The sequence below is a fragment of the Cuculus canorus genome, chromosome 1 (genome assembly GCF_017976375.1).
Source record: "Cuculus canorus isolate bCucCan1 chromosome 1, bCucCan1.pri, whole genome shotgun sequence".
NCBI lineage: Eukaryota > Metazoa > Chordata > Aves > Cuculiformes > Cuculidae > Cuculus > Cuculus canorus.
In genome coordinates, this window is record NC_071401.1 from 63,520,646 (window position 1) to 63,545,344 (window position 24,699).

Genomic DNA, 24,699 nt, shown 5'->3' on the forward strand with positions numbered 1-24,699 from the left:
AAAAAAATCAATTTATCAATTCTCTTCCTGGCATTTGCTGCTATAGAAGTTGCTCTCAGCAGACACTCGACAGACTATCCTTCCTAATTTGCCATTGTGTTATTTTCAGAAAGTTGTAGCACTTCTGTCTCCTTTGTGTCCAGGAAACAAAGCAAGATATCTACCTATAACCTAGTTATTATATGTTCTTAAAACCAGGCTATGCATAAATCCCCACCCAAAATTGCTATCTGAATGTACCACTCCAATCTAATTTCATTGGATTCAGCATAAACTCACTCTGTTATCTACAAGGGATGGTTGGCCCCCGCATCGTAACCTCAGGTGTTGTTTGCAGCCTCAGTCTCTGCTAGCACTGGCGGTCACGAGGTTCTGCGGTGTACCACGTTTGTTGGCTAAAAAGAAAGAAACAAAACTGTCACAACTCCCATCTGACTATTTTGAAAAACAAGAGGCCCATAAGCCATGACACGTTGAAATGCTTTGCACAGGAACATAAGCAACCTGAGCAGAAAGCACCCCAATCCAAAGGTGTGACTAGGGCACAGTGGCGAGCTGGGCAGTTTTAGGAGTGTGTGCTTACCCACAGCTACACTGCCAGGCTGTTAATCAGGATGGTTTACCTTTACCAAGAGCATGGATGTGTCCAGGAAAGCTGTGGCAAAATTCAACCACAGACCCAGCCTTTCCTTTAAAACATAGTAAAGTATCACCAATTCCTGCACTTAAGCATAGAAGAAACTACCAAGATGCCTATAGAATCAATTAGCAACAATCAGAATAGACCAACATTAGAAACAAAACACCAAATTAGGAAAAAAATATCCCTAGTAATAATAATAAAAAAAAATTAGAGCAAAGGGGAAAAAAAAAAGGGAAATAAAAAAGCTGGCACCTTCTTACACTGTCCACCATGGAATAAATCAAGCTTCCTCACATAAGAATCTACAAACTGTTACTTGTGGCTCATTGTGCTGTGCAGCTACTCTTCTGGTTTCCCACCAGCCCTTTTCTGCTGAAGCTCTTTGGCAGTGCTTTCATGTGTTAGCGCACTAGTTTATTTTCTGTTGTCTCTTGTTTTCTTTACATAAGCTTTTTGCTTTCTCTGTTATAAACATCTGTCTTCGAATCTGTGCCGTACAGTCCAACAATGTAAATGAAAGCCATGTTTCAAAACTGATATGAATATGTATTTTTAAAGATGTTAAATGCATTATAAGAAACAGCCAAGAATGTTTATTGCTTTTTCAATATCTCCATTGTTGAAATGAAATCTTAGCAGCAGCATATCATGCATGTGTGTGTGTGTGTGTGTGTGTGTTACAGATAACATGTGCAAGCAACATGAGGTTTGCAGCTGCTAGCAGTCTGATCAAAAAAATCTAGGCAAAGTGAAATGCTGCCTTTTAAGATGTGGATGAGTCTGTTAATGACGATATCTTTTCCAACTTTTCTTCATCCAAGCCATATGGGTTTATATTATCGTCTCTTCAGAGGATTCTTGGCTCTAAATTAGACTACAAAGAAGGTCATTTTCTGTGACTCATTTGTGCCAAGCAAGGAAATCATTTCCTCTCTTGATCTACATGATAGCTTTCTCTTGGGAGGAAACAGAATATAAGAAGCTTTCTAATCTCCTTTTGCTTTATGCAAGAAACTAACAAAATATGAACCTACTATCCCCTGGCTGCCACAAAGCTGCTACCTATACTTATCAGAAGAAACAGCATATTTAAGGCAAATCTAAGGAAGTATCACTGTAACACAGAAGACTATGATCTGATGACTGAGCAAGGTATTGTGATTGAATTTTAGGAAGACACAAATACATTCAACTAATAATACTGATACCAGGCCTAAAGGCAGCTACTACTCTTACAGAGATGCCGTGTGGTATTACTCTGACCAGGGTGTGACCTGATAAACATTTAGCCCTGGCAAAGTGAATGGGGGAAGCAAAAATGTCTTTGGTAATGCCTCTGAATCTCACTCTCTGACTCAGTGGTAAATTCAGCCCTTGCAGTGATACCTTCCACAGCAAGATAGTAAGAGTAGTAATGTTTTGGTTTTTTCTTTCCTGAAGTCCTAGAACCAATCAACTGGTCAGGACAGGGCTGCAGTCCTCCCCGTCTCCATGCATAGTGAAGTATGGTAAAAGTATAAGGAACTTAAGTATAAGGAAATTAGGTATAAGTAAAAGTATAAGTAAAAGTATAAGGAAATTAAGAATGAGTCTGTGATTACCTGTGTCTCAAAGGCTAAGAGTTTGCATCTGACAGAACTACCGAAGAATGAAGAAACAGTAATGAAATTGCTTGTATAATTAAACTTTGGCCATTACACTAAGTGAAAGAAGGAAAGGAAGAGAATGATCACAAGAAGGTTTTAATTAGCAAAATGTCAGCAACAGTGACAAGAAAGCACAGATATGACAAAGTTTAATTGAAGGAGAAACATGGGGAAGAGTAGACACTACTGAGATGGCTGTTAATGAACTGTGTGTGTACCAATAAATACATGTATTGTGCACTCACACACTGGATAAAAATAGATTTATGCATCAGAAGCAGGAAGACTGGGGACTGCACTGCAGTTACTAAGCTTGAAGAAAGCAAACATCTCCACTGTGACCCCTGAGTACAGGAAGAAAAGCATATCTACCTGTTGTTCTTACCACTTGCCTTTTCAAAAAATCTCACATTTTTGCTTGTTGTTGCTGGAACACAAGGAAGGCCAGGAAGAGACCAGAAGGGGGAGAAGAAAAATGGCTTTAATTACAGGAAAAAGGGGCCAGTGAGAACTGGTTGTTACAATAGCTGAGACAGTACAACTAATTTTCATGTTGTATGGGGTTTTTATTTGTTTTTTTTAAAGAACACTTGGCCTTTTTAATTCTTTTTCATCAATTCTGAAAGTCTGTCAGTCTAGTGTCCTCCTAAAAAATGTAACTATGTTAAAATCCAAGTCATTTCATCAGCAAGCACAGAATGTTCAGGATTCCAATGAAGTTTACCAACATTAAATACCTTCTGGTTAAACTCGTAGAAGCCTTGTGTTCTGGGTCATATCTGCTTTACTTGAGCCTGTAAACTCTGCTTTCCTATTAAGGAACAAATCCCTTTATCCTTCCATAAAAGATTATAATGTAATAAAACTGCATTAAGATCTTACAGAAAAAAAAAAACAACAGTGATTATGTACAAGAATGAAATGTGGTGAATTTTACCGTGGTTTAGTAAGCATGCATCCATTCTCATCTCTCCCACATTAGCCTTCTGTGGAACTGTTGCAACTAAGTGAAAACAGCAAATAATCTCGAGAAAGAAAAACTGAGCAGCAGGACTTTCTACTTTTTCTAAACCAGTGGGTACTGCTGTTTACAATAAATATGTGGTTATGCAAGCAGGCATATAAACACCCGTATTTCACAAGTCACTGCATACTGGCAGCCATAACCATCACTTTTGCATCTTCTTTGTTTCTATGCCATCAGCTCGCCTGCAGTCTTCTCTGTTCTTTATGAGAATTAATTTAGCAACACAGGACTCCATCCTTACTCTCCAACTCCAAGGCAATGAGTCATGTCCCCTCAGTGTAGCAGCACCAACAGCATCTCTTCCAAAGGAACTGCAAAGCGAACTCTCCCCCCACCTTCTCCCTCATATCCATCCCAGGAGGTTGTAGAGTACCCAGAGGGAAGGCATTGGGATTGTACTACCAACATCTACGCAAAACCACCCATAAGACAAACGCTTCTCTGCCTCCCAGATATGTCCCAGTTTTGCTCCATAAGCAAGATTTATAGGACTATAAAGCTATAAAGTTTACAGTGACTTTGAGAAGCCGCACTGTGAGTGATACAGATATCCCACATACAGCTATAAACCTAGAATAGACTTTTCCATGTAGTCACGCGTTTACTATGGATCACATCCCACGATCTTCCATTTCCTCAAAAATCTCATTGAAGCCAATGCTGGCAGGTCAGCTTGCAAATGCCACCCTCTCTCCGCATGGTGAATAGCTCCCATTGAACCCACTGGGATTATTCATGTGTGTGAGTAACTACTCAAAAGAGCAAAAAGCAGCAAAATAAGGTCCTCATTAGGGACTGCTAATCTGAAAAAAACCCTCTTTCAGTCAGTAGTACCACTCAGGCAGAGGATCTCTGCCAGCGAGGTGCTACCTAGGAAAGGCAACATGGCACCATTTGGCACCATTTGTTTAGCATGTAATTCTTTAAAGCATGAGCTATTTACCCAGACATGACTGCATGGAGGAGCTCTATCCCATCACAGTACATGAGCAAAGATAATCTTATACCATGAAATGCAATTAGCCAGATGGTTATTTGGAGGGTTTTGGAAGAGAAGAAATTTCTCTGATCTGGGAGATAAAAAAATCAAAGCTGAGTTATCATACCACACTTGATTCCCAAGTATTTAATTACATATTATCATCGGTAACTACTAATCTCCTCCAATTATGCAATCTTATTTTATTGCTGGTGGAAACATTTATAGCTACTGTATAATGTGTATATTTAAGTCAATATCTGAATAAACAGCCTGGAAAACACATCGTTTGTACCCAGATTTGGTTACTAGCATGTTTATCATCTGCCACCTGCTGGAAATAGCTGTGATATCTCAACTAAGTACCACAGGACGAAGGTCTGGTCACTCTCTGAACGAGCAGAAATGACAAAGAACAAAATATGCCCCTTGTACCCAGGAGCTTATTCGTCTTGCATCCAGGGGGAAATTTTAATTTGCATGTGGGGGTATTTATGTGCATTCACAGAGAAGCCATAACATGACATTGTTTAAACAAACAGAAATGTAATTTGCTATTGAGAACAATGTTGTCTGCCTGTGTCTGAGCAGAAGGCAAGATATATAATCTGAAACTAATGCACCCAACGAATCCCATCTCAAACTGGCATTGCACTCTTGCCACTCTGCTGGAAGTGTCACAGGTGCAAGTCCCCTTGCACCATCCTCGCAAAGGACTTCTTCCTCTATCCAATATAGTTTGGCATTGTCTTCAAGCCTTATATGAAGAAACTGACCATCCTGGCTCTATGGTGGCCCATAAAACCCTTAAGGAAAACAGAACCTGCCTGTCCAAGACATCTGGTCTCACTTAAAAGACAAAAAAAAAAAAAACCAAAAAAGAAGAAAGAAAAGAAGCTCGAGGGTTTGGATGAGGTACTCCTCAGGGTGCCAGAACCGCGCAACTTGTTGCTTCTGTGCCAGCAATCCAGAGTAAGTAATCCAAGTAAGCCAGAGGGCAAATCTGAAGGCAGCACTGCAAGACTTGCCTTCCTCTCTCACATATGTGGAACAGGCTGAAAAGTATCAGGATGCACAGGCAGGCCCAGAAGTTCTTCTCAGTGTGCTGCCTTCTCGTATCTGACTGGCTGATGACAGGACTAATTGTATTGGTGAATTTTGCAGTTGGCAAGTCTCCCTGGGCCAGTTGGGAGAGAGAGACAGGTACAATTAGAGAAGAGTTTCAGTCCTTTTCTTTTCCAAAAATCATACCCAGGCCCTCAAGTGGCTGATTTCTATGTGCCCAACAGGTTTAGAAGAGAAGAGCCTAGGGTTCACGTTTAGATAGTGCTGCATTCAGGGAAACACAGTGCCTTTCTCTGGGTACCTTTCAATTGTTTCTGAGGTCAAAGAAGGAGAATAAAAAATGAAGATGGGAATGCAAGTGATTTTTGAAGGTTATCCAAGTCTGTGGGATGGAGTGGAGAAAGCAAAAGAGAAGACGCATCCAAGGACCTAATAAAATTAAAATTAATTCCTAATTTTCTCCACTAACTTGTTTTAACCTTTAAAAAGCAACCAGATGTTTTTAGCAGGAAGAAGCTCAGAAAGCAATATAAAAAATCTTAAAACAGGGAGCAGTGCATTAGAAAGAACTGGCCTCTGGTCTCATGCAATCTGAGAGCAGAGCCAGACCTGCCCAAGGTGTGCACTGCTGGGCAGAGGCATCTGTGTCCTACTTCAGTCTGTTGCTTCCCAGCTGCAGCATTCACAGAGTGAACACTAACCACAGCCCATTACTGTAATGTGTGCATCGCTGTGCACCCACCTGCAAACACATACAATAATGTTTCTGTTGGCATTTGCTTTTAGCCAAAAGCCTTTGCAACTTCACAGTGCTTTTTCTGTTCTTAGCAGGTCAGAGCTAGCCATGTTTCAGGCCACTCCAAGTTTTCTCCTCTGTGCTGCTCTTAGGTGGCTGCCACCTCTCTTCCAGCAACAGGAGCTTTGCCTGCGCTGGCAACTTGCCCTCACTCCAGCCGCAAATTTATCTATGTCTCATGCTGACAAGTGGGCTGAGGTTTGCTGTTGTAAAGCCTGACAAGGGTTAGATGCAAAGAAGAGACCCACAAACTAAAAAACAGCCAGGCAAAGAACCAGCAACACCTCCAGCCTGTCCACAGCAGAAATCTCGTCTTTGCTGCAGCCATTGCTGCAGTGGCATTCGTATCCAGGGAGCACATGGCTGAATGCAGATGCTTGCCGTAGAATCGTAGAATCATTGAAGTTGGGAAAGACCTACAAGATCATCAAAGTCCAACCATCAGTCACCCACCACCGTGCCTTGCAGTGGATGGGACTGCCAAGACAATTCACACAGCCCTCTGTCTTAGGACATGCTGGCTACAGACCCTCTTTTCAGAAGCAACAGCCTGCTCCCAGTTACCTTCTCCAGGGCCTTCTGGGGTTACTCAGAAATCAAAAAGGTAGGAGAGAAGGCCCTGACTTTATCTCTGTGTACGGGCTCCATAGCACCTATGATGTACCACCTTTCCCCAGAACACTAAAGACTACTGCACAAATGAACTGCCCTCGATGCAGAGGCTCAGTCAATCATCCCACAGCTCTTTCTCTCTCCCTCTCCCTTTCCCTCTCTCTCTCCCTTTCCCTCTCCCTTTCCCTCTCCCTCTCCCTCTCTGCTCTCCTCCCACATTAAAACCACTGAGAAAAATATGTTATCAGCACTAGTCTAGTTGACATTTTAACTGTAGATCAAGGAAATCCTGAATCTTACAAAGCATTGTCCAAAAGATTTAAAATTGTGTAGGTAGATATAAACATATGTATATATAAATAAAACTCCATTTAATTATGGCAGTGTTTTCCCCTTCCTCTTCCTCTTTTCTCATCCCCTTTCTCTTCTCTCAATTTCTCAGACAATAAGTGGGAAACCACTTTTTTTTCCCCCAGCCAAAAATTAATTCCTGCTCAAAGCTTCCAGAAAGGGTCAAGTCTAAAGGAAGCATCTGGTAAGTCTGCTTTTGTATTGCAGTGGGAGCCATAGCCCTCACCTCCCCTTCCCTTTACACCACTCAGTGCAGCAAGCGTTCATGCCACCCTGGGAAGAGTTTGCTCTGCTGCACATGCATGTGTGAAGGCATGCTATGCATGACTGTGGGCAGACCTTAGATGGAAACGGATAGGTATGCTGTACGCACAAACAGAGCAGGACCTACTTACTCCAGCAGGTTTTCCAGTTGCTTTTTTTATCCCACTGACTACAGATGGACTCTTCAGCTACTCAGTCGAGTGGTTTGCTGGTGGGTTATCTGATAAGGGTGTGTGCTTGCAGGGTCAAAGTCACGGCCATTGGATCCTATCATGTAACATACTAAACCGACCGAAAAAAATTGGCTTCTCTCAACATCTCCAAATGCCCATCCAGGAAGAAGCAATGAATGAAAGGAGACTGAGCCTGATCAAGCAGACCCAGGAGTGACTCCAGTCCAGCAGGTCAGTTGGTGCATGTGCCCAAAGTCAAACACTTCACAGAATAAGGTGAGGTATTGCCACAATTTTAAAATAACCAGGAAAGCTATGAGAAAAAAAAAAAAAAAAACACCAAAAAACCCAAAAAAACAACAACTCAGGACTTACTTGTCTCTTCATGCATAAAGAAAACCTTTAGAGCTTTAGAAAATGGACACTGCCTCTTGCATTTTCTTACCATATATATAAAGTTCATCACAAAAGCAAATAGCAGAAAAGGCACTTCTGGCCACATTAAGCAACAGTATCTCCAAAACCATGATCTATATTGAGAATGCAGTGGGAGAAGAAACATCTTCTTTAACTTATTCCATATCTGGACCATAAGGATAAGCAGCTGTTGTAGCTGGCAAAGACTGAGTCTGACCCAGCTCTTCTGGCAAAGACGGTGGGAGAGGAAAGGGCAGCAACTCACTAACCTTGCAACATAGTTCAAGGGGGAAGTAACCCAAGATTCAAATTCCTGGCAGCAATACCACCTGCAAAGCTTAAAGCTCTACATATTATATGAAAAGGTTTCCTTAAAACTCAGAACAAAATAAATGAGAATAAAAAAAAACCAGAAACCTATGAGAACTGTAGAGTGACAAGAGCTCAGAAAAGAAGCTTAGCACACTCCAAGAGTCACACATTAAAAAGTAGTCTGATATTGACCACCTTGCTTTTATGCTGCAGAAAACACAATTCTCTCTGCTTTCTGTGAAAGCCGAATGCATGAGTCTTGTTATATAGTGGGAAATGCATTTTTTTAAAAAATATTACGTTCATGATCTACTTATTTCTCAGCTGTTCTTCAGCGAGTACCTTTTGCTGCCAAGAAATTATATGCAAGTCTTTCTGTACACAACACGGAAATTCCCACCACTTCATAAAATTGTAATCTACCGAATAAATGTTTCCTAAATATCTGCTCTATCTTGTAGAGGTAGTAGGTCCAGTCCTCTAGTTTGTTAAGATACTTTGCAAGACTGCTTGGAGTAAGCAGTGAAATGCTGCTCTGCAGAATCCCCTGCTGTAACTTTAAGTTTAGACCATGAATTTAGAAAAAGAGGTTGGACCTGCTGTTCCTGTCTTCCAGCACCATCTTCTGACAGAAAGGACCTGCTGGACTTTAAGTAGCTCAACACAAACACAGCCAATTTTGACACTGTTGAGTGTCAAAAAGCACTGTTTGCTTTCCTTACCCCAAACCAAAGCAAAACAAACAAAAAACTTAGCAACAATAAAAACCCACACAAAGCTCTGTTTCGAATGAATGCAAACGGTTGACGGTTTTGGAGTGTAGAGAACAAGCAACCACAAAGGAAGTCTAAAGCCACTTCCCTTCTGTCACATTTTAATTCAGAAGCAGCTGGGAAAGTATTCCAAATCACTTCAGTTTCTTATTGGGCCATGTTTCCATCGATGGAAGAGGTTAAGTTTTCCTTATATTTTAAGGGTTTCATCAAAATCAATAAATGGATAACGATAATATGGTCTTTTTATCTGTCCATAACAGATCATTACACATGTAGCATTTAAAAGACAAAGGCAAACACATTGCCAAGCAAATGAGCACCTAAGCATTTCTATTTGTTCAATAGCAAAATACAATTGTATTAGTGGGCACAGCTAGATTTTATATGTACTTGAAGAAATGCATTTCAACCCTCTATTCAGTATTGGTTTCACTGACATTCTCCGTATCTTCCTGTTACACTAACAGGAGAACAGGAAAAGAGTAAGAACCCAAGCAGCTGAAAAAAAACCCCACTCTTCAATTCCTTCCACCAGTTGTCTGAAGAGTATTTGCCTTACAGCTCACAATTAGTATGTGTCAAGATTGTTTAAACACTATTTCACATCAAGTATAATAAAAATCACAAACCCCTGTATCTAACCTTACTTCACTACGGAAGTGCAAAAGTTATAAGAGAGATATTCAAGAGAGCACTGGCCTTGATTCTGTGTTGGGTAGTAATGTGATAGATGTGCTGCTATTCCCCTGCACCCTCAATGAGACACAGCACAAGAACAACTTGCAGAAAGAGCCTTGTGCTAAAATGGATTATCCCCTGGGTCATCCATGTACAGACGCATTCTGGTTAGTGAATTTTGGTACTGTCAGTCATCGGTTCCTTCCTTACTTCCCAGTGCTTTTATATAATAAATGTGCATTGTCCTACCTGTTTTAAAGGCCCATGACAGCTGCAAGATGTAATTTCAAGTCTTCTCCTTAGGAGCTACGGGCCTTACTGAGAAAATACAGGAGCCAAAACCAAAGACCTTTGGCAGTCTGCTAGACTGAGCTTCAGGGTGCTCCGCACCAGAAGGAGAGAACCATCAAGTGAACTGTGTCCAGCTTTCAAGTAGGACAAGCTGAGCTTGAATGCACAGAAGCAGCTTTTCCATTTTGGGGGCTGAGGAAACATCTTTGTTTATTCACCTCCTTGTCAGACTTTGCCTATGAAGAAAGAAAACCACAGTAGCCCTGCATGAGAACCGGTGGTCAACTTGGTGATTAACTGGCTTTTGCACATCTGTTAGAGTTTTCCATAACTCATTAGCCATCTGATGGCATGCAGATAATGAAAGGTGAACAGGCTATTAAAAAACATAATTATTTCGTCGTTTGCTGTGGCTTTTGGAAAGTGCATACTTTATCAATGAAAACCAAATGTTTTTAACAAGTTATTGCAGTGCAAAAGATGACATCTCCTACTGTGGGTTTGCTCAGAGCATGACTGAGGCATGCCGTTCAAGTCAAGGCTCAGCAAATACAGCCCATTCTACAGTCTTTTGCATATTTACCGTAGAGTGCAAAGTATTACTAATAGCTTACACCACTGTCTCTCCTTCGTCAGCAGGAGGTAGGCCTGGTTAGTGAAGTATAATTGGTAATCTATGTTATATCTGAATAAAATACTCTTCGGAATTACTACATCACTACAACATTCAGTTCCTGTCTGCTATTCATTAGATGTGTTGTTTGAATGCTACCACCAGCTATTCATCCTTTTTCTGAGCAACGGTGCCATGACAACCCCCACATGACTGGCTACAAACATACCACAATTCTCCAGGGCTTTGGTTTAGGAAAGGTTCAGACTGGTATTACTCACCCCTTTTTAAAAAAAAAAAAAAAAAAAAAAATCCCAGATTCAGAGATGCTTTATTTTTATAAGATACATCAAGCCTACCGGCCTATTTTGCCTTGTGGCAACATATATCTTCAGCTAAATGGGACAAAGCGAAGTATGAAGAACCCAAGAAAAGGGTAGATACAGCTGTGATAAAAAGCAGGGGCTTCAATGAAAGAATAAGCTTTCCCAAAAAGCCTACAGCATCTCTCTCTTCATTCTTAATACTGTTATGAAAGCTATTGATCACCAGTAAGGTAAAAGAGAAACATTTTAAGAATATCCAGCAAATATAAGTACAGCTTTTGTGTCCATTTAGAGCTATCATAATGAACTTCAAATTTAGAAGTGGAAAAGATTCGGTCAGTCATCTGTTCCAAATCAGTAATAAATGCAGGACCACACATTGAAAGTCCATAAGTTGTGAATACCAGCAGCAATGATTAAACTATATTGTACCTTAGGAAGAGTCTATCACAATATAATTAGCTTTAATATGAAAAAATAGTTCTTCATTATTTCCAGACCAAGGCTGTTTCATTAACTGTATAAAAATATCTTCCTTCCTTCCTTCCTTCCTGCCTGCCATTGTTCCCATAATTTGACTTGCAGGTGGAAAAAAATTAAAGATGAGGTAGAGAATTCAATTTGACATATTTTTCTAAGAAAACTGACAATATTGAAATAAATAAATTTCCTTCTGTGTGAATTAACTTTGAGAGGCTTACTATTATATATAAGCATGGCTATTTAAACAGTGGCTCTTTTAAAGCAGAGAAATGACATTATTGTAGCTGAAACACTCTTGGCATCTGCTATGAATACAGAACTCTTCTTTGTTCAATGTACAGAGCACTTCATACATGCACTAAGGCATTTAGAGGCCAAGAATAGAGGTTAGATACCATCCTGATATATATATTGAAGAAATGAATTTATAGAGAACAAAACACTTCCCAATACTCAACTGTTCTTGGATTAAACACAAGTGTTAATTTCTGAGTGTAAGCAAAGACAAAAAGACTAACTATCATAGAATCATAGAACAGTATGGGTTGGAAGGGACCTTAAAGATCATCCAGTTCCAACCCTGGACACCTCCCACCAGATCAGGCTGCCCAAGGCCCCATCCAACCTGGTCTTGAACACCTCCAGGGATGGGGCATCCACAACTTCCCTGGGCAACCTGTGCAAGTGCCTCACCACTCTCAGTGTGAAGAAATAATTCCTTCCTTATGTCTAGTCTAAATCTGCCCCTCTCCAGTTTATACCCATTGCCCCCAGTCCTATCACGACAAGCCTTTGTAAACAGCCCATCCCCAGCTTTCTTGTAACCCCTTCAGGTACTGGAATGTCACTATAAGGTCTCCCAGGAGCCTTCTCTTCTCCAGGCTGAACAACCCCCAACTCTCTCTGCCTGTCCTCGTATGGGAGGTGCTCCAGCCCTTCATGTTTGGCAAAGGATGGCTTAGAAGGTACAGAATTGTGTTTCTTATTACAGGGTTCACACCCAGCTGCAGAAGCCACTAACAAAGTCTTCAATGGCCAAAAAGCAGCTTTTTTTAAGTGCCCCTGTGTTGTCATGCTGCCATGCTCCTGAATTCCCACACTAGCTGCCCAGAAATTTCACCGTGCTTTCTGTTGGCATGAATTCAGGCTCATGGCAGCAAATGCCAGCTACCAGAGCAGCAGTACCTGTGGGCTGGGGTAACTGCAGACAGGGGGGTAATTTGGCAGGGTGTCCTGAGTGACACGGCCCTGCAAAAGAGGCAGGGATCTCTCTGAGAAAATGTAAGCTCGGTGATACACAGGCTTTGCATTGAAGGACCTCACAAAAAAAAGCAATAACCCTGAAACCTCATAAAACAGAGCAAGAGAGAAAGAGGAAAAATAGGGAGCAACAATGAAAAAAGTAACATAGAAAAAGTCCAAAAGGTACAGTTTGTGGAGAAGACGACTAAAAAGATGTCAATGGTTAGGGATACATTTTCTCCGTGATGCAAATATACAAAATAATGCCAGCATGTTTTTATGTACATAAGAGCAAATACTTCCAGTGTGAATCATTTCATTATTTTCTTAATGGAAGAAAAGAAAGAGGGAGGAAAACCAGAGTTACATCTCCTCTCTGCAGCATTCTGCACAGAATTAAATGTAAAAAAGGCTCCAAAACCACCATGGTTCTAGGAAGTGATGCAACATAGATCAGGGTGGGCTTAAGAAACACCAGGTTTTACCTTTTGCAGTTGTGCATATGAGGACAGAAGATAATTTAATCATAATTTAATCATAAGCCATCATTAGCAGCAAATTAATTCCATAGAAGAAATGTGGTTTCTGAACCTACTTATTTGTTAAAATTTGAAACAGTTTGCGTGTCTATAAATTAAAATCAATTTGCATAAATATCATATTTTATTCATCACAGCGGTGATTTCTACTGACTGATACAATACCAACTCTCATTTACAAATTGCATGTTGTTTTAATGTTATTTTTAAAATAACTTAATAGCTTGGTAATTCAAAGTGCCTGAAGAAGCAGAGGAGATAGCAAAAGCCAAAACTGCCCAGACCCTTGGATATTTACCAAGCTGAGTTCTGCTGTGCAGTAAAAATCAGCTACTTATCATGATGGGATCTAGAAAGGACTGAAATGAGCTCTCTCATCTCCCCATGAAATCAGCTGGAGCTGAGAGCAGTCAGCCCCTTCTGGGATCCCAGCTCCTCAGAGATGACTGCCATATAAAAGCAGTTGAATGTTTTCACAAGACATCTGAAATTCACTTGAACTGCTTGCCAAAACTAGAAACTGCTAAATATCACCCCAGTCATTGCTGCAAATTATTCGCTCTGTTACAAATGGAACCTGTCTGGATAGTACATTTGACAGGTCTGTCATCAGGGATTCAAGCCTGGTCCTCAATTCATTACAAAGCTGCTGCTACAAAAAGAGACATGGAAAACTGCTGTACTCAGGCAGGGCTTTGCTTATGTCCTGCCCTGAGGAGGTTTTGCCTCAGTGCTGTGCCTGCTGCTCTTACTTGGCAGCCTCTTCTGTAAAAATAGCAAGTATTTCTCTCTTCTTTCTCTGTCACTGAAAAATGGTTCCAAATAGCCTGAGTCTTCCTGAGATGGAACAGTTCAAGTATGAGGTATGACAGAAGGAGAACATTTTTCGCATGTATTGCATGACAAAAATCATGGTATCATTGTTTTAACTGACCTGGTCTCACTGCCTGCAGGACTCCAGTCAGAGAATGGTCTCACCTATAAATCCTGTCTTGCTCCACTTTCCGTTACCAGCTTTTCTTCCACAGGGTTTATTCAGTCCAAGACAGCTCACAGATTATTCTTCTTCCTCATGTTATTGCATGGCAATTTAGGTCAGGATGGAGATAAATATTAGTGTGCCATTGAACTACCAACTCCATTAGAATAATTAGACCCACAGTTTGCTTTTGATGATCACTCTAAAGTGCTAATCAGAAGAGGCCTGGGAATACTTTACATACAAGAAACCTTTCCCCGTATTGCTTACCTCTTTCTGGAAGGATCCTGAAGGTGCATCCCTCTGGAAGACCTAGCACAGCTTAGGACTTTAGGACCTAGGGCTTTCTTACACTAGCCTTTTTATTTCTGCTGTGTGCTTAATAAGAACTGCCTCCCTTCTCTTAGGTGGTCTTTCCTTTATCATAACATCAGCACCACTATAACCAAGCTGTATGTATTTTTACATTTCTCGAACATAAAGAGCACTTTGCATCTCCAGCAGGCTTTAGAACAACTGCCTCTAACATTTCCATTTCCCACTACTGTTCTTCTGGGCAAGTCTGGCTTCGCTGATACAGTGAATCATATGTTTAATAGTGTTACTGCTGGTGAACAAAGCAGGAGAACTAAAAGATTTCCCATAATGATATGCAACGGTATTTCCAACAAACAAAAAAAAAACACAAAAACCCCCCCATTTAATTTCTGTTGCAGATCCAGGCAGCAAAACCATTAGTGGACACAAGAGCCCCTGCAATATACAGCCACCCTCATCTGAAGTTAGGGAAGCTGAAGGTATAGTGTTGGCTATGTCACTGAGCACTGCCATGCTTATCTTCACGTCTCCTCTCAAAGAGAACAAAGAGAATACCAGATGGTCACAATTTCAGTGCAGTTTTTTTTCCTCAGTGCAGTGATTGTTGCGACAGGACTATCAGAATTCATGAACAGCACGCTTCCAGTAGCATTAAATATCTTATTTTACCTTTATGATTATTGATGAAATCAGAGCGCTTCAGATTAACAAATGCTAAAGTGTTCAAATAGCTGCCTAAAAGGTACCTCTGCACAACCATGAAAAAAACATCGCAAATAATAAGAATAGCACAATCACCGAGACACACACAGAGCAATGAACTGAATAATAGGATGTTAACATATTCAAAGCACAAAAAATAACAATAGGTAGCCTTGACTGGCAGTTATCCTTCAAAATCTTACTGCTCCCAAGAGGCAAATTTTTATTAAAAGATGAGAGTGGAAAATAAATTGTTACCTAATTAACTATGCTCACTGAAAGGAAACAACAACAATTAAAAAAACCCCAAACGTGAGCACAGTAGAAAATACGTGCAACTAAACCCTATCAAAGACTTAATTTCCAACGCAGTGCCCCTCAGGCAATGGGAGCATAGCCCATGTAAAGACTTCAGAATTAATTCCCTTAAAATTGTTTATCATCTCACAGTGCAACTTAATAATCCCCAGGCACCTTAAGATCATTTCACTAGCAAAACAATTAATTTCTCCTCCATCCATAAAATCACATACTGTATTAGGATATGGATTTAATTGCTGCTGTTAATGTTTTCTTATTACTGTAAGAATAATACTGATGAAGTTACTTTGAAATTGAAACACTGCATAAACATGCACACAGGTTAACAAAAAAACCACCAACAGGAACCCACCGTTCTTAAGTATGTTCCTTTGAATGACAGGTCTTGATACCTGGAAGTAAGGCTGTGGTCCTAGTTCTTTTTCTTATCCTCCTTTCCAAACTGCTACAGAAAGAAATAAAAAAATAACCTCTAACGTTGCAATCTTCTATTAACCAGTTCTTCTTTACAACCATTCCCCTTAAGGTTATTCAGAGCTTGATAGGATTACTTAATGCACCAGGTTTAGGTACTTTTATATTACAGTGTGAGCAGCATCTGACCTGCTGTGGTTATAAACTCAGGCAAACAAGGCAGATGTGCTGGATTTCATACAGTGACCGGCTATTCTAACATTAGCCACTCAAAACCTATTTGTTTTACACAGGACTTGCAATATCTTTTGAGTGCCTAGGCTCAAATATGGGGAAAAAAAGGGGGAGAAAGAAGAAGAGTAAATTACTTTGCTTAAAACAAGACTATTTCTTCAGTGATTCTGTTCTGAGAGGCTCTTGAGAACGAGCTGTTTAAGTCCAGCTATGAAAAGAGCACTTTCCCTGCTTTCTTCCTTCCAGACACTCTCTGGTTAGCTCCAACTCAGCCCTGCTGGAGAAGGCGTTCTTGGGACTCAGACAACCCTGAAAGTAAGATTTTCTCTTCACCTCTCCTCCATTCCTTCCCAATTCCCAAGAACACACTTTTAGCATGGATTAGTGTTCTTTGATATGGTAATATTTTTTACAAATTAGACAATGCCCCAAGATACATAAAGGGATTCTCCCTCCACTAGACTCTTTCTATTTTTTCATCTGACTTTTGACACAGTGGACTGGTGTCAGAGATTGAGATTATTAGTATCTTCCATTTTAAAATCAAATTTAAAGAGACTTAAAACCACATTAATGAAGAACAGAACTAGCTTATGCTGCTTCATACCTCTCTCTCCATTCGTTCGTTACACTCAGTTGTTGCTTCTCTTCTTACACTAGTCTGCAACTCCTCCAGGACAAAAATGGTCTGAATCCAAATCTCACTGAAGTCAAGGGAAAAATTACTATTTGATCTAAAGCCCATCGAAGACAACAGAAAGACTCCCATTGACTTCAGAGGAGTCTGGATGAGTCCCACTATGTGTTTATATGGAGTTCACCACAACAACAACAGATTTTGAGAAGACTCTCTGAAGGCTCTTAGAGAGAATCCTGATCTTGGAAAATAAATTGACAAACATTTATAGCAATTCTGCTTATAGTGATGAAATGCATTTGCTAGTCACACAGGTAGCTGCTGTGGTTGCAGGAAAGTGGTTCAAGGTCAGTCAAATTCACAGCATTGCAAAGGGCTTTCTCTCTTTGTGTCACCATTAAAATGGTGAAACAAAGGGTTCTCTCAACACTAGCACAGAGCTGTACCCAATCAGTGTCTGTCACGCTTTGTGTAGAGTGGAGGACAGTAATATTGAACACAGTTAGGTATCCATGGTAAATCACTGCTGCTTCCTATGGCCTTGTAAAAACTGAAGCATTTCTTTATCCCTTCTGTACACAAAGTTGGAGGAAGACCGACTTTCCATCGTCACAAGAACAAAGGGACAAACTGACAAAAATGACTACAAGGCCAAAAGGTAATATCAGCAGCACTGTTTCTATGCAGTTATCAAGTTACCTTCCCAGTGACAAACATAGCTAAGGATAAACTGCTCTGTGAGGACATGTGTTTTAAAAGGCAGCCTAAGTTATAATCAACACTTCAGAAAGCCATTTGCTTGCCCTGTCATATGCAATCCAATGCCGTGTCATTTTCCTCCTACCCTCTGTCAAAGAGAAGATGGCTTCAAATTAGTTTTTCAGTTTAATAACTGAGGGAATGAAAAAGGGGGGGGGGGGGACGATGAGCGAGAGAGAACATTGCCCTACTTTAAGGGAAATAAATGAAGCAAACCTATTATGTCTCAGCAAAGCTGTTGTTCCTGCTAAGTGAGTCATTGCTGCTGACTTCGCCAGTATTTCCTACAGACACCACCGGAAAGAGGGATATCCAAAGCTTAGAGATGAAATAAAAACAGAGCAAAAAATAGAATTAGAATTAAAATTAAAAAGAAAAGTGGAGCAGGAAGCAGGCAGGTATCAAAATATAATTTACTTGCTCAAGGCAGACTAAGGAAAATGTGCCTTGAGGATTTATCACTACAGAGAACCACATTACATATTTTTGATCCAGGAGGAAATTCACATCCTGAATAGGGCACAGAAAACCAGCCAACAGCAGTGAAAGGCTTCTGAAGTCAAGAGAATGGTTTGTGTAACTCAGGTGATAGCTATTACCTCCTATGATTCATTTACAGACAGACTACTTTGTGACAGACTGACTGGTCATTGGGCCCTAAAGTGTCTCCAGACAGCAAAATGCCACTCAGGCCACTCAGGGGTAAGTGACCTAGGTAGAACTCAATACACTTCACCCTCATGAATATCCTGACATGTGCACACTTCCTTGGGAAGAAAGAAATTTCCTGAAACAGAGCTGGCTATGTCCACATCATGCAAATCCATATTATAACACTTATGGCTTTTCCCTAGTGGATAATACTGAGATTAGGGCAGGCATCAACAAGCAGCAGTTAACTCTGCTGCTGAAGGTGTGATTCCTCAAGATAAGGAAGGAGCAGAGCATTCTCCCCCCCCTTTCCATTCCCTCTCTCCCTTCCTGATTCAAGTGGCAAACTCCTGTTGTTTTCTTTGGATCAACTCTGGTTTTCATCAAACCTCTCCATTAGCTAATTAAACTTGAGATAGTAGCAGAAAAACAACCTTGCAAAACCAAACAAACCTGGATAGTTTTTCTGCCATTTTCTGCAAAGTGATGAATTCCAGAACTGGTACAAGGAGTGGAGAAGACCACACAACTGGGAGCACTGGGGAGATGAGCAGGGGGAGTTAAAAAACAAGTCTTTCCCTTTTTTGTTGGAAGGAGACTGCTATGAGATAAGTTCAGCTGTCTGAGGAATCACAGTCTGAGAAATCACAGAAAGTTTCCAAGGTGTTTAAGACAGTACGCTTATCTTCATTATCTTCATGGTTTCAAACTACAAAGATCAGGTTTGTAAACAAGATAAATGTATAAACCAAAGTAACTGAAATTCATCATCAAGCATCTCAGAAACTGCCCATGCCCTCACCTACAGTACCACACTACAGCAATTCCAAGACTGGATGGTTGGCATTAATCCAAGATAAAACTAGCATTTCTCCTCTTGTAAAATGTACCAAACCTCCATGCAGGCAGGGCTGCATTTGGAAGATTCTGAAAAAAGACTACCCTCTCCCTGTACTCGGAACTGGTGAGGCCACACCTCAAACACTGTGTTCAGTTTTGAGCCTCTCACTACAAGAAAGACATTGAGGCTCTGGAGAGTGTCCAGAGAAGAGCAACAAAACTCGTGAAGGGGCTGGAGAGCGAGTCTTACGAGGATCAGATGAGGGAACTGGGGTTGTTTAGCCTTGAGAAGAGGCTGAGGGGAGACATTATTGCTCTCTACAACTACCTGAAAGGAGGTTGTAGAGAGGAGGGAGCTGGCCTCTTCTTCCAAGTGACAGGTGATAGGACAAGAAGGAATAGCCTTGAGCTGCATCAGAGGAAGTTTAGATTAGATATTGGGAAAAATTTCTTCACTGAAAGGGTCATTGAGCACTGGCTGCCCAGGGAGGTGGTTGAGCCACCATTCTTGTAAGTGTTTAAAAGGCAGGTAGATGAGGTGCTTGGGGACATGATTTAGTAGTAGACCGGTACAGCTGGAGCTGATGATCTCTAAGGTCTTTTCCAACCTAATGATTCTATGATTCTATGATTCTCTGATTCTCTTAAGAAGGACAAAAGGATTGGTTTGCAAGGGCCAGTTAATGCAGATCAAGGAGAAGCATGTCCCTGTAGGAAAGGTATAAAACCTTAGGCAAATTTTCCCAACACAAGATTGACAGCTATTTCACACTCTGCATTCCCAGGCACAGGAACACAAACAAGCGTGATGAGGTTTGATTTGGCTTATATGGTTTTTCCCTCTAGTTTAAATGGAGAAAAACAAAAGCAGGAGCTGCAGAGAGAGAACCAGGAGAACTGTGCCATTCTGGATAGAATTACCAAGTCCCAGGCTCAGTATCAAGTTCAGCAATGGCACGAGGATTGGCAACGAGCTGAAAAATACATGGCCAACATTGCAAGATATCCTCATGGGCAGTATAAATCACAGAGCCGAAAGGTAGCCCTGAGCTTCTGTTCTTTCCTTCCCGGTTATTTCTGGATCGGAACTGCTCACACAGTGCATTTCGCTGCTCTTTCATGCTGAGGATTTAACTGGACATGGCAGCCAGCCGCACAATTAACAGCCTTTCATTTATACAGTCACTCTTATCAAATGAATCCCAGAGCGCTCCTCAGACTTTATTAGGTGATTTGTAAGTACTGTAGTTTCTATAATCAGACTGTCTGCCACGGAGAGATGGCGCCCTCAGAAATAAATCTAAAAATAATTAAAAACAAAACCCAAAAAAGCAATGGTTTACCAGTTCCCTGAGAGAAAGCAGCCAAACACTGCAGCAACATTTCAGGTGACCAAATGGGCACATGCGTTGAGGGCTCCAAAACCCATACTGGCCATCCTGTGCAAACTAAGCAGCTTCTTATTTTCATAAGTAATAGAGGTAAAGAAAAACAACAACAAAACAGTTGTATGAGGTATTAGCAAGCTTTCCCAGAGAAAGATAATTGACTGCCTTTAACCCTTCCATGTCCAAACTCCCTGGCTTTGAGCCTGCTATCTCACAAAACTCCCAAATTTCTTCCCAAACCACAGGGAAGCTGCAGCACTGCCCACTAGGTAGGAAGTTGGCATCAGCTTGGACTGCTGGGCTTCCATGGTCATGTGGCTTGGCTTGGAAGGTACGTCCTCTGTCATCCAAGTCTGATTCAATATATATGGTTGTGGGTCATACTCACTACATATACATGTTCATGATATTCACTACTCTACCCTTTACCTCTAGCCTGAGGCCACTGAAATAAGCCTTTTTGAAGCGTCTAGTTTCTGAAAGAAAACCTGTAGCTCATCCAAATCTGTCTGAGTCTCTGGAGGACAGTAAGTGGTATTTATTTTATCCCAGGACCATCCTTCGGTCCCAGTTCTAATTCCAGAGAATTTGTTCAGCAAAGACAAAGCACTCAAAAGAAAAAGCAATAAAAATCGTGGTACTGCAAACAAGAAGCAACCTCTTCCCAACTTCTGTCTAGAGACAACTCTTGATTACAGCTATACTGTTTTCGTTGAAGCTTCCCAAAACTATACAGTCTGAAGCAGAACGCAAGTGTAGAAGTTTCAGTCCAAACAGTTAAGACTTCACAAAGAAACATGCAACTAAAAGAGAGGCTTCCACAATGGAAAATATTAGGCAGCTTTAATTGCTGTGGAGGTATCACTACAAACCAAAGAATTATATTAAAAGTAGTAAGGTTGTAAAGCCAGGTGCTTCATAGTCAGAAAGTACCAAAACTGTGGCAAAGCAAACATATCCTGCAACCTTCCCCACATCAACTGTTAAGTCTGTGCTTTGTAATTAATAGGTACCAGAACATCTGTAAGAAGCAGCACTAGAAAACATCATTTCAGAAATGATTGAGCCATTTTGAGGGGCATTTAGAAGACAAATAAGGAAACCTGGTGCAGATGCCTACTGCAGACTTCTTCAGGAAAACAGAGGAAATACAGTAAAATTACAGCTGAAAATATGACCAGTGAAAGTATTTGTCAAGATCTGCAATAACTTGTGCCACTGGGTGACCCCTCTATGTTTTTACAGCTCATCTGACACCAATCCACAGTCAACTTTTAATAAATAACGTCATGTTTCTTCTCATTAAGCATTCTTCTGCTCTCTGTTGCAATTTAAAACTCTTTTAGTGACCAGAGGTATGCTATAACAGCAGGACAAAATGAGAATCTTTTTTATATAAGGACGTTCTTTACTGATCCCAACTGAAGAAATAATTTATCTGAACCAGCTTAACCTCTGGCCTGACCAGTGGAAATTGCTCTGACCCTGGTGGTCCTGCCAGTTCCAAGGAATGAAAGAAAGGAAGGAATTCCCTTCCTTTGCTCTGGAAGGGGACAGCAGTAGTATCACCAGTAAGTACTTATCACCTTTCTTTGCTAACTGAGCTTTGGTGTCAATGGAATAATTCTGAAAATAAATCATAAATTATTTATCATCATTATTATCATCATCATCAAGGCAGTGACAGGTTCTTTATTTTACAAAAATTTATATTGATTTCTCTTTACTGGCAGGAAGAACAATTTAAAAACCAAACACCTAAACAAGACAGAAGAAGAGAAAAGCAACTCAAGCAAGAAGGTATGAAAAGTAAGGAGGAAAAAGAAAGAGATCACATCCCCCATGGAAAGGGAAAGAACAACTAAAACAAAGCAGAGTTCTAGAAATAGCATTATTCCAGTCATCTCCTGTGACAGCAGTTTAGGAAGTAGCAGAAGGCTCTTACTGCCTCTTGGATAACAATGACATTTGGAAATTTCACTGTCCTCAGTCTTCTGCTTTGCCTTTATTCTGGAAGCCACTCCTTTCCTAGAGTGGTGAACCAGCAAAACACGGAGTTGTCAGCCCATTTTGTGAATGCAGCCCTGTGCATCAGCATATTGTGATTTCTGTAGTTAAAGTTAAAAAATGCTGTTCCTATGGGGATGATAACTTTCAGCATCAGAAAAGACTGGACTTGCGAGAGTGGTAACCTTTTCAGCTCTGTGGCTAAACTCAGCAAAAATTGTAAGCAGAACTCCAGAATGAGCTGGAGTGCCTGGGAGAATCGGGCGGAAAGACTTATACAGTTTAGGATACTATGAGTTAAACTATCCTGTAAGACAGTAAGAGCGTCTTCAGTATAGTGAAAAAAGCATAAAGCAAAATGGCATAAAAGCCATTTCCCTTATCATTACCAAAAAAACCCCTTTGAGTTTATAACAGCTAGCAAAGAAGGAGCCTAACTGGAGAAAGGACTCTAAGTGAGCAACTGTAGCATAACTAATTGATATGATTAAGATTTGGACTTTTTTCCCACGTGGCAGTTTTCATCTCATTATCCAAGGTCTCCCCGGTGAGGACTCAGCTGGCTGACAGTAAATACTTCAGAGTGAGGCTTTGGGGAAGTCTTCAGAGGCTCTCCCATGCCTCTGAGCTACTTGCTACAAAGGAGGGAGAGCACGTGGTGGAGCAACAACCTCCCACCACAGCAAGGCTTCCTTCTTTACTCATGCTTTTATGCAATTTTAGTGTCAGTCACAGTAATTGCATTCACAGTGCAAAAATACTGAAAATACAGAAAATTTTTCTAGCTTCCCTTTTAATGGGATTTAGCAGCTTGCAACAAGGCAAAACTGACCCATTGGCTCTCTGCGTGTTATAATCTACCACTTCTTTAGACCATCAGTTCAAGGGACAGACACTTGTGTTCTGAAACACGTATTCTCTATTTCTTATTTTTTAATTACACTTCTGCAAAAGAAAATGTGTATTAAAATCACAAGCCGATTGTAGCATAGCCAAGCAAGGTACAACCCACTCTCTGAGAAGAGGTATCCATTGAAACCAAGGATCTAAAAAATATCAGCTCTTGCTTTATCTGAAGTAGAATTTCATCTGTAACCATTTTAGAGGCTGCCAACTTTCCAAGCAGATACCCTAGAAATAACTATTTACTTCCAGGCACTTGGAAGTGCTTTCTAAGACGTTTCCCCCTTTCTCATTTGCAATATGGATCAGTGAGTAACATTTGAAGTGCTAATGATGAAATCTTACTTTCTGAATCACAGAAACTCTAAAATACAAGACTATATCTTTACAGGACTGAACTGAAAATAGAAGTAACAGCTACCATAACCACCAATCCTCCAGTACTTCAGTGACACTGCCGCAAAATTGCCAACTCCTGGCTTCAGAAAACCCACAGCTTCACAGGGCAGGATTCCTAAACGCAACACACTAGACATAAATGTTTCATGATACCTAAGTGCCTGGGTCAAGAAAGAAAAAGGATTCTTGTTTGCCCAAAGCAATAGTGGGACTGGCCTGATGTGCTGTGCCAACATATGTCCTAGAGGAGTGCATTGAGTATTCCCAGACCCAACATAGAGGTGGTGCCCCCCATGCAGTGGTCAGCCACAGCACTCCATGACTGGGTAGAGGTCATCTCAAGCCACCAGCCATGACTGGATAATGCCACAACAGATAAACTCATCCCGTGTTGTGCATCTCTTACAGCAATCACATCAGGCAAGCACACGTCATCTGTTCCCTCCAACAGTAGCTCGTTTCTAAAAGAAAGATTATGCACCATTCAAACAAGAGCCACAAAAGACAGTAATTTAATGAACCAAAACTTCACTCACTATCAAAAGTAAGATAACAGCTTGGCTTTAATAGCAGTCTTATTTTTTAATGTCCTATGCCTTTATAAGTCGAACACCTCTGAAGTCGCCTGTTTCACATGGTTCCAGGTTGGATCATGCGAGTGCTCTGTAAGGGGCCAGCTATCCTTAACAAGTTATACATATAAACAAACAAAATTATTGTTTCCTTTTCTTCTTTAAAAGCTTCAGATGACAATAACCTAAAATGTTTCACCAAATACCACTTGCTTTATAACTAAGTAGATTAAGTTATACTCTTCAAATCCTTGGCCTAAAGTTAAAACATTTTGCTGCTGACGCACTGGTAATGATTGCAAGCTCAATACTTGAAACAAAAGAGAGCTGAAGTACCACTAC